Here is a 10,786-nt window from a genome sequence, read left to right on the forward strand (position 1 = left end):
GATGAATCCGCCTGCAATGCAGAAGACCTGGGTTCGATCCCTGGGTTGGGAAGATCCCCAGATGATATGGTTAGACAGCATCACTGACTCAATGGACATGAATTTGAGCACACTCCAGGAGACAGTAGAGGACACAAGAGCCTGGCATGCTGTAGTCCATGAGGTCACAAAGAGTCAGACACAACTGAGCAGCTGAACAACCACAACAATGGTAACAACAGATGATAAGCACAAAACTCATGTAACAGAAGGAGCTGTCATAAAGTCTTGGATTATTTGGTGGGAGGTAATATTTCTGTGATCTTGAGTCTATGTCCACAAATTTTAGAAACCCTAGAGGACAGCACCACAAAGTTCTCTTATAAAATACAATAGTCACAATTAAACTTGTATTAAATGATAAACAAGTAACATTATCTGATTTGATTTGATAGTATCACCCATGACTAAAAAAAATTTTTTAGAAGTCTATTTGCAGATAATAAAAAAGAAATAATATAAAATAAATTCATTAAATAAAATCCTATTCACCACTAGAGTCTTCTGTAACACAATCACTACATGAAATCCCTGCTCTGACATTAATAGTAAAATCTACGAGCTCAATGATTATGCCCTTTCATTGAAACACTGGAAACCTACATTCTAATATTTCATCCCCTGTGTTCTAGCATTAACACTGGAAATTGTGGTTGCTATGCAATCCCCCTACTCCCTACATGTAACAGACAACCAAATATGACTCAATGGACTATTAAAGAAAAACGCTAGCTAGCTGTGTTGTGGCAAAATGAAAGACACTAAATGTCAAGTCAGAGTTAAAATTTCTTTTTCTTTGTGTAGAAAAAAGGGAACAACTGAAGGGTTCGTTGGTCGGTTGGTTTGCTTGTTTTTAAGTATAGGGAATAATGTCCATTGTGATCAGATCCAGCAGAAATGTGTAGCCTAGATGGGAGAGAGAGGAGCAAATTGGTTTAGTAAGCTGCTGGAGAGCAAGAGAAGGGGCAAAAGGTTTCGGAAGGAAACTCAGAAATGTCTTTTGATTCCAAACCTGTGTTTTGAGAGAGAAAACAAGGCAGAACTCACAAAGAACTCTAGCTGATTATCATATTTTAATCTGTACTATCTTTAGCTCTTGCCCTGCCGTTTTTGTCACCATTGATACTTAGAACCTAATTTATTTTATTTTTTGCTTGCTTCAGGTTAATAGCTACTCTTAGACCACTGAGACTCCTAGTTATGTGATTGATAAATAACTGATAACTAGATGACTGTGACTGTGGACCATATACTCCCTGAATTTTACAGCTAGAAGGACATCAAAGGTCATTTTACTCAGCCCCTGACTTTATAGATGAGAAAAACAAAACATGAGGAGGTTATTTGATTGAACCATAAGGGTTTAAAAATCCACATTGTAGAGCCATGACAGTTTATCTTGTGCAAAATCAGAAACAGGTTCAAAATGTGATATTCATTTGAAAATTCCTTTGGTATTTTTCTTGTTGTGAACATGGTCACTTTATTCACCTGAGCTCAAATATTACATAAAAATTTTAAACTGGACTAGTTCCTGGGGCTCCTCCAGGCAGCGTGGATTTGTGAACATTAACATGTCAACAAACTCTTTATATCTCAAGTTATGAACACTGCATTCATTCTCTCAAACTGTAAAAAATGTCCACTATTTGCCAGACACTCCATGAGGGTCTGTGGAGAAGGCAATGGCACCCCACTCCAGTACTCTTGCCTGGAAAATCCCATGGACAGAGGAGCCTGGTAGTCTGCAGTCCATGGGGTCGCTAAAGGTCGGACATGACTGAGCGACTTCACTTTCACTTTTCACTTTCATGCATTGGAGAAGGAAATGGCAACCCACTCCAGTGTTCTTGCCTAGAGAATCCCAGGGACGGGGAGCCTGTTGGGCTGCCATCTATGGGGTCGCACAGAGTCAGACACGACTGAAGCGACTTAGCAGTAGCAGCAGCAGCATGAGGGTCTGAGAGCACAGAAAGCCTGAACTGTGGGCCAGTTTGGCTGGAATAACGCAAAACTGTGCAAAAGTGGTGTGAGTGACCTAAAACACACATAAGGTAAAAATTGGGGCCAGCAGAACCTAGGTCTGGCTAATCCCAGAATCCGTCTTACTGCCTGCAGATCAGAGTTTCTGGGGGTGGACCTGGGGTCAGATTGAGGGAAGATGCCTGGAGGGGAGAGTCACTGAGAGGCCAGGCCCAGGATGCAGAGAGAAGCCAGGCAGAGGGGCCAGGTGTTCAGAGCAGGTGGCAGAGGCCCACAACAGATGTTGGCGGGGGGTAGGGGTTGGGCACGCAGGCAGGGCAGGATTGTGAATGGGTTCCAACCTGAAAGTCTGTGTTTTATCTTGTGAAATAAACTACAATGTCGAGCAAGAGTGAGAGGTGGTATGATAAGGTAAAGGCAGCTAAAGACATTAGAGGGAAGAATATTGAGGAAATTTAAAAGGCTGTTGATACAAAGCATGTGAAATAACTGCCAGGCATCATTAAGGGGTCAGCTGAGGTTGGAGACTAAGATTTACTGTGGCGGCAATCCAATTGTGTCATTTTTCTCCAGCACTAATTAGCTGCCCAGGTGTAAGGTCAGAAAAGGTGGACAGATGAATTGACCCAAGTTTAGAATTTTTCTAGGCTTGTGGGATAAAAAGACAAGAGAGTAAGAGAAGACTGGAGAAGCATGCCATGGAACTCAGGCTGGCCAGGGAAGAAACCAATGGCCAAAGACTTGACTATGCTGTCCGTACATATAAAATACTTAAACAATCAAATATTAAAATAGTCAATATTTAATATTAAATTAAAAGATTCAAAAATAAGAGATACAATTATTCTACTCTTCTCTCTCAGGACTGTTTTTTGTCCCTAAAGTCTCAAACCTCTCTTATCTCATGTTTCCTGCTTCAGTGGCCAACATCTCCATCCACCCAACTGAAGCTTGCTGCTGCTGCTGCTAAGTCGTTTCAGTCGTGTCTGACTCTGTGCGACCCCATAGATGGCAGCCCAACAGGCTCCCCCATCCCTGGGATTTTCCAGGCAAGAATACTGGAGTGGGTTGCCATTTCCTTCTCCAATGCATGAAAGTGAAAAGTAAAAGTGAAGTCATGCAGTCATGTCCGACTCTTCGCGACCCCATGGACCACACCCTACCAGGCTCCTCCATCCATGGGATTTTCCAGGCAAGAGTACTGGAGTGGGGTGCCATTGCCTTCTCCGAACTGAAGCTTAGGAGTCATCTTTTATCTCGTTCCCTATTCTATGTATATCCCATCAATCACCAAGGCCTGGAGATTCTATCTTCATTTATTTTTAATCTATCTCCTCTCCCTCACTATGGGCACTGAATTCACTCAAGTCCTCAAAATACCTCACCCAGACCTATATAACCAGGTCCAAAGGGGTCTACCTGCCACTTTGCTCCTCTCTGAGCAATTCCCATCAATGCTGATGGAGAAGGAAGCGCAGTGACCGTGAAGAGCAAAGGCTTGCAGATAAGCCTAGGTTGGAGTTCTAGCACCTTCATCTTCTAGCTGTGACACTGTAGCTGCAGTCTCAGTTTCTTCATCTTTAAAATAGAAATAATAACCATATCTGTCACATATCATTCTTGGGAAGATTAACTGAGATGATATACATAAAGAACTGAGCATTAGGCCTGGCACCTGGCAGCCTTCAGCAAACCTCAATTGTTATGTCATTCAGTCAGTTCAGTCGCTCAGCCATGTCCGACTCTTTGTGACCCCATCGACTGCAGCACGCTAAGCCTCCCAGTCCATCACCAACTCCTGGAGTTTACTCAAACTCGTGTCCATTGGGTCAGTGACGCCATCCAAGCATTTCATCCTCTGTCATCCCCTTCTCCTCCTGCCTTTAATCTTTCCCAGCATCAGGGTCTTTTCAAATGAGTCAGTTCTTCGCATCAGGTGGCCAAAGTTTTGGACTTTCAGCTTCAGCATCAGCCTTTCCAAAGAATATTCAGGACTGATTTCCTTTAGGACGGATTGGTTGGATCTCCTTGCAGTCCAAGGGACTCTCAAGAGTCTTCTCCAACACCACAGTTCAAAAGCATCCATTCTTCGGCACTCAGCTTTCTTCACAGTCCAACTCTCACATCCATACATGACCACAGGAAAAACCATAGCCTTGACTAGATGGACCTTTGTTGGCAAAGTAACGTCTCTGCTTTTGAATATGCTATCTAGGTTGGTCATAACTTTCCTTCCAAGGAGTAAGCGTCTTTTAATTTCATGGCTGCAGTCACCATCTGCAGTGATTTTGGAGCCCAAAAGATAAAGTCTGACACTGTTTCCACTGTTTCTCCATCTATTTCCCATGAAGTGATGGGACCAAATGCCATGATCTTAGTTTTCTGAATGTTGAGCTTTAAGCCAACTTTTTCACTCTCCACTTTCACTTTCATCAAGAGGCTCTTTAGTTCTCCACTTTCTGTCATAAGGGTGGTGTCATCTTCATATCGGAGGTTACTGATATTTCTCCCTGCAATCTTGTTCCAGCTTGTGCTTCATCCAGCCAAGTTTCTCATGATGTACTCTGCATATAAGTTAAAGAAGCAGGGTCACAATATATACCCTTGACGTAGTCCTTTTCCTATTTGGAATCAGTCTGTTTTTCCAAGCCCAGTTCTAACTGTTACTTCCTGATCTGCATACAGATTTCTCAAGAGGCAGGTCAGGTGGTCTGGTATTCCCATCTCTTTCAGAATTTCCCACAGTTTATTGTGATCCACACAGTCAAAGGCTTTGGCATAGTCAATAAAGCTGTGGTGGTGGTGGTGGTTTAGTTGCTAAGTCGTGTTTGACTCTTACAACCCCATGGACTATAGCCTGCCAGGCTCCTCTGTCCATGGGATTTTCCAGGCAAGAATACTGAAGTGGATTGCCATTTCCTTCTCCGGGGGATCTTCCCGACCCAGGAATCGAACCCCGGTCTCCTGCATTACAGGCAGATTCTTTACCAACTGAGCTATGAGGGAAGTCCCAATAAAGCAGAAGTAGATGTTTCTCTGGAATTCTTGCTTTTTCGATGATCCAGCGGATGTTGGCAATTTGATCTCTGGTTCCTCTGCCTTTTCTAAAACCAGCTTGAACATCTGGAAGTTCACAGTTCACGTACTGTTGAAGCCTGGCTTGAGAATTTTGAGCATTACTTTGCTAGCATGTGAGATGAGTGCACTTGTGCAGTAGTTTGAGCATTCTTTGGCATTGCCTTTCTTTGGGATTGGAATGAAAACTGACCTTTTCTAGTCCTGTGGCCACTGCTGAGTTGTCCAAATTTGCTGGCATATTGAGTACAGTACTTTCACAGCATCATCCTTCAGGATTTGAAATAGTTCAACTGGAATTCTACCACCTCTACTAGCTTTGTTCATAGTGATGCTTCCTAAGGCCCACTCAACTTCACATTCCAGGATGTCTGACTCTAGGTGAGTGATCATACCATCGTGATTATCTGGGTTGTGAAGATCTTTTTTGTACAGTTCTGTGTATTCGTGCCACCTCTTCTTAATATCTTCTGGTTCTTTTAGGTCCAGACCATTTCTGTCCTTTATTGAGCCCATCTTTGCATGAGATGTTCCAATAGTGCCATCATTATTCTAACCACCTAACAACACACAAACCAAATCTTATCATCCCTCTGCTTGAAATCCTTCAATGGCTTACCCCAGTCTGGCCCTCCCCTCCACAGCTCACACTCCTGTTCTTACACATCACAGCTCTCTCTCTGCCAGCACACTTTTCTCTTCAGGTCCCTCCCTCTACTAGCAAACGCCCGATGGCCCTTTGAGGCTCAGTCCAGTCTCCTGAGTTAGGTGCTCCCCCATGTACCCCCCTTAGCAGCACCTATATACTGGTCCACAAGCTTCTTGTCTCTTTATGTTCCTGAGCCCTCAAGGGGCGTAGCACAGACCTTGCTAAATAAGTGAATGGAGGTGAGAAGCAGAAGAGCTGTCTGTGTTAAGCATGAGTACAGCACTGAGTATATTTCAGGGCTCAGTGGAGACAAGTCTGAAGAGGCAGGCAGAAGGCAAGGCTTTCTAAGCAACGGTACAGAGTGTGAATTTATTCCAAATAAGATAGAGAGAAGTGCCCTCCTTTTCCTCTAAATTACTCACACAAAGGTAGGAGGGGAAAAAAGAGAAATCAAAGGAAGGAAAGAAAATGAAGAAGAGAAAGATAAAAATAAGTAAGCTTTGTTAAACTAATGGTGAAGGCAATGGCACCCCACTCCAGTACTCCTTGCCTGGAAAATCCCATGGATGGAGGAGCCTGGTAGCCTGCAGTCCATGGGGTTCCTGAGGGTCGGACACGACTGAGCGACTTCACTTTCAATTTTCACTGTCAAGCATTGGAGAAGGAAATGGCAACCCACTCCAGTATTCTTGCTTGGAGAATCCCAGGGATGGGGGAGCCTGGTGGGCTGTCGTCAATGGGGTCACACAGAGTCGGACACGACTGAAGTGACTTAGCAGTAGCAGTTGTTAAACTAAAACATCCAAATGAAGAAGTTTTTCACCTAAAGCCTGGCTTCAAAGACTAACTACAAAATGACCAGCAAAAATAGACTTCAAAAGACACAACCAAATATACATCACAGTGGCAAGAATCCAATATATAAATACAATCAATTTGTTTCCTCATTAAACGCCTTCATGAAGAAAATGATTTAATACAAATGCTAAAGCTACTGACACAGATTAATCAAAAAATAACAACAGAATTCTAATTAAAGACTTAATATTTCACTCATTCACACTAAAACAAAATTTGGATAAATATATAAAAACATAATCTAGAATGCATCCTTCCATGGTAACCACTCTAACAGCTACAGTGAATTGCCGAAATTAAAAAAACAACTCCTATCCTTAAGTGTACACTTTCTTCCAATTAAGAACTGAGATGTACACAAAAATTCAGAAATCATTTTAAAATTATTGCACAGTTTGACCCTCAACTTGACTTTTTTCTAATTGTACAAGAGTCTATACTAAAATATCATTCTTCCCCATTTATTTCTTGGTACAGTGCCTATAGCAGTCACAGTTAAACCCTTATATGAGGTACTCTGTTATCCAAATCATAAAAGTAGGGAACTGGATTAGAGCTAAAGGCTAATGACTATGTGACCAGTTCTACTGCTGTATCAATACAGGTCAAGGGTCACCAGCAGTTCAGCCACAACAACCAGTCAATCTCAGGACTTACCTGACCCATCCTGGGGCCAGGACTTCTGGTTCTGTCCCACATCAAGGGATTCCCCAGCATCAAAAATGTCTCCAGATGTTGCCAGGCCATGCGGAAGCACTTAAGACAGCAAGCAAACATCAGGACAAGGAAAGAACCTAGACTATTTATTCTGACCATATCTCCATCCCTCATCCTAGAAGCTAATTAGGTTGAAATGCTGTCAGCTACTGGCTGGCCCTAAGCCCTGCTGGTAAGATCTTCCTGTCAATCAAACCCCATCATATTGGGAGACCCTCCTAACCACTCAAACCAATAGCCTACTCATACTTCCAGTCAAATCCTTCTTCCTTCGTTCCCTCTCGCTGTTAAAATTCAGTTTTAAACCAAAATAGCTACTTATCTAAACAAAAATGGTATCTTCTAATAAAGATTTCTACACCTACTTGTCTGATTTTAAGAATCTCCTGGAACCCTAATTGAAACGCAAATTCCCCAGGGTCCACACCAGACCTAGTAAATTAGCATGTCCAGGTTAGTGACCTAGAAGTCTGTGTTTTTAACAAGATCCCCAGGTAATTCATATGATGGGGCAAGTTTGTAGAACACCATTAAGGACATGGGTATTTCATAAATGGTTGCCTGTTAAGGGAATTATAAACAGGCAGCCCCTAGTTCAAGTATAGACTGTATTCCAAAATTCACTTCCATTGTTTGGATCTGGAAATGCATTTTCCTAATGAAACAAAGTGATAGATAGTGTTAAATTTTCTGCATCTTCTTTAAAAAAATTAAATCTTATTTACAAATCTGAAATATAGTAAATACAATCTTTAATTTACCAACCAACCACATTTCAAAAGCTGAAGCACAATGTTGGCCATTTAGAACGTATTTTCCCACTGACATGAAGTTCTGAAAAGTGGTTATATTATCTGGTTATCCATAAAAGCTTGTGAAGCTCATAATAAACCAAAGGCAGCTATGGAATCAAGGATATAAATATGAGCTCAAAGCAAGAAATACTGGGAAGAAAGAAACATCTGTCTTCCTTTTCTGGGCATGCACAGAGAATAAACATAGGCAACCTTTGAGAGTCCTGTCCCTCTTCTCTCCCTTTGCAACCGTCCTCTGCCTCCCAGAGGCCTCAGCCCAGGAACCAAGGACTCATACGGTATCCATAATTCCCTACTAAAGCATCAGCTTACCCATCCCTGTCCCAGGCTTTACTCTCTTCAGTCATGTACCTCTTCTCCACAAATCCAGTAAAAATTCCCATTTCCAGGATTTGATTCCATCTTATCTTTTCAGCTATGTGTTTCATTACTTCCTTATACCTAATCAACAGAATTATCCTTTGGTTCCCAACCACGGCTAAACTTTTATCTCCTCTGTTTCTTTGTACATGCTGTTTTTGTGTGCAATACATCTGACCAAAAATCCTTCCCTTTCAAATCCAAGACCAAGCCATGATGACATCTCATCCATGAAGACATCTCATCCATGAAGATTTCTTATTTCTGTATCTTTTTTATCTTTCTCATTAGGTTGTAAATTTCTTGGGAATATCTATTGGGTATCTACAGTGTAACATGCATTGTATTAAGCACTTTTATATGCATAACAACAATCCTACAAGGTGGGCGTATTGTATAATTATTCAGTTTATCTGGTTCAAAAACAACAAGTTATAGGAGGACTGAAAACTGTCATATAATCACCACAAAAATGCTTTGCACATAGTAGATGCTCAATAAATATTTGTTGCATGAATGAAGTAGCATTATTCACTTATGAAGAAATCAAGCCTCAGTAAGAGTGCTGGCCAAACAATCATCCCGCCTTGGTTCAGATCCCAAATCCAAACCCTAACAGCTGTATAACCTTGAGCAAGTTCTCTGAACCTCAGTATTCTCATCTGCTAGCTGGGGATTATTATAGTATTCACCTCACACCTGTTGTGAGGGATAAATGAGAAAATGTGTGTGAAGTCCTCCAACACTGGGCCTGGCACATGGTAACTGTGTGATGAATGTTAGCTGTGACTGTAACATTCAGTTGCAGAGGCAAGAGTTTCTAAAGCCCTCATTCTTTCTGAAGAAAAGGATCCTCTGTTAACTTTATAACCCTCAGTGTACCAACCACTGTGTGTTGCCCCATAGGTTCAACAAACTTATTGAATTTCCACAGCACAATCATCTTAACCAAAAGTTAGAAGAAAACCATTCAGTAGGGCTAGTGCACATCAAAGTACTCTGGCATGTAGAGTTTGAATGATTTTTAATTTCTCCTTTTTATCTATTTGTATTTTCTAAATCTCTACAGTGAACATGTAAATCTTAAATCACTGATATCAGAGCCCTTATCCTTCCAAGTGAATTTATATTTGTAAAAGAGGACTATGCGCCTAAACGAATCTCTAAATGGTGAAAATCCAGGTATGTAACAAATTGAAACCAAGCATTTCAGACTGCCTAGAGAAGATACCTATGCATGGTGGGCTCTGTGCTAGCTCTGTTCATGAGTCTGGCCGCTTACTGGCCCAAGAACTTCTTGAAAAACAGGGATATATTTTCTCTGACACTGTTTTGATCACCTGGCATTGTGCCCAATAAAGAGTAAACAAATAGCCAATACATATTTGTTAAGTAAATTAACTGCTTCCGGCTTGTAATCCTCACCCTTGCTTTTAGTTAATTCCATTTCTCTCCATGACCAACATGAAAATCAATCACAGTGACTGATGTTTTGAGAAGGAGGAAGTGAATGGTTTACTCAAGCACCATCACTTTGGAAAGCTAGTCTCACAAATAAAAATGTTTCACTAAATAGCCACACAGAGTGTAGATAATCCATTTCTAATGAGGGATTCATCCTGTGTCAGTTCAGTGCAGCTCAAAAAGATAAAATCTAAGAAACGGAAGTTGTTCCTAGTCAACAATTAGATAGCTCATCTAATGAAGACCTTGAGAATGAACTTCCTTTATTAAAAAAAGAAAAACAACAACTTATTTTAGAAAAGTCATCATAAATTACTAAAAGGACTGCTGTATTTCATATGGCTCAAAAATAATCTTACTTTTGTGTGTGTCTGTGCACGCATGCTTAGTTACAGAGTTAAAAAAAACCCTCCAAATACATCTATTTATTTGAATAGAAGTGACCCAAGGCTACAATTAAAGCCCAATTTCCTCTATCCATATCTCTTTTCCCTGCAATGCCAACTCCTTTCCCACCTGGAAATAAATACTCTTTGGTTTTTAAATCCCCGCCTCTTTTTGTTCCCTGCCTCTGTGTAAAACAGGAAAGGCTCTGATATCAGTGATTTAAGATTTACACATTCACTGTAGAGATTTAGAAAATACAAATAGATAAAAAGGAGAAATTAAAAATCATTCAAACTCTATATGCCAGAAATTACTATCATTAACATTTTGGTGCATTTTTTCAGACATGTCTCTGAAAAAAAAAACAACAACCATTTCTTCATGTATAGTATATCTTACCATTCCATATCAATATATCTTCTTCTATAGCACAAATGAT

At 41.0% G+C, this 10,786-nt stretch overlaps 1 protein-coding gene across 3 annotated transcripts in view; it reads right to left on the bottom strand.

The window, feature by feature from the left end:
* The window catches only part of SKAP1 (src kinase associated phosphoprotein 1), a 304,655-nt gene that overhangs the window by 233,163 nt on the left and 60,706 nt on the right, over positions 1 to 10,786 (bottom strand). The window lies entirely within an intron of this gene.

Source organism: Bos grunniens, chromosome 19, assembly GCF_055505025.1.
Source record: "Bos grunniens cultivar Pamir isolate PY7600 chromosome 19, Bosgru_T2T1.0, whole genome shotgun sequence".
NCBI classification, from domain to species: Eukaryota; Metazoa; Chordata; class Mammalia; order Artiodactyla; family Bovidae; genus Bos; species Bos grunniens.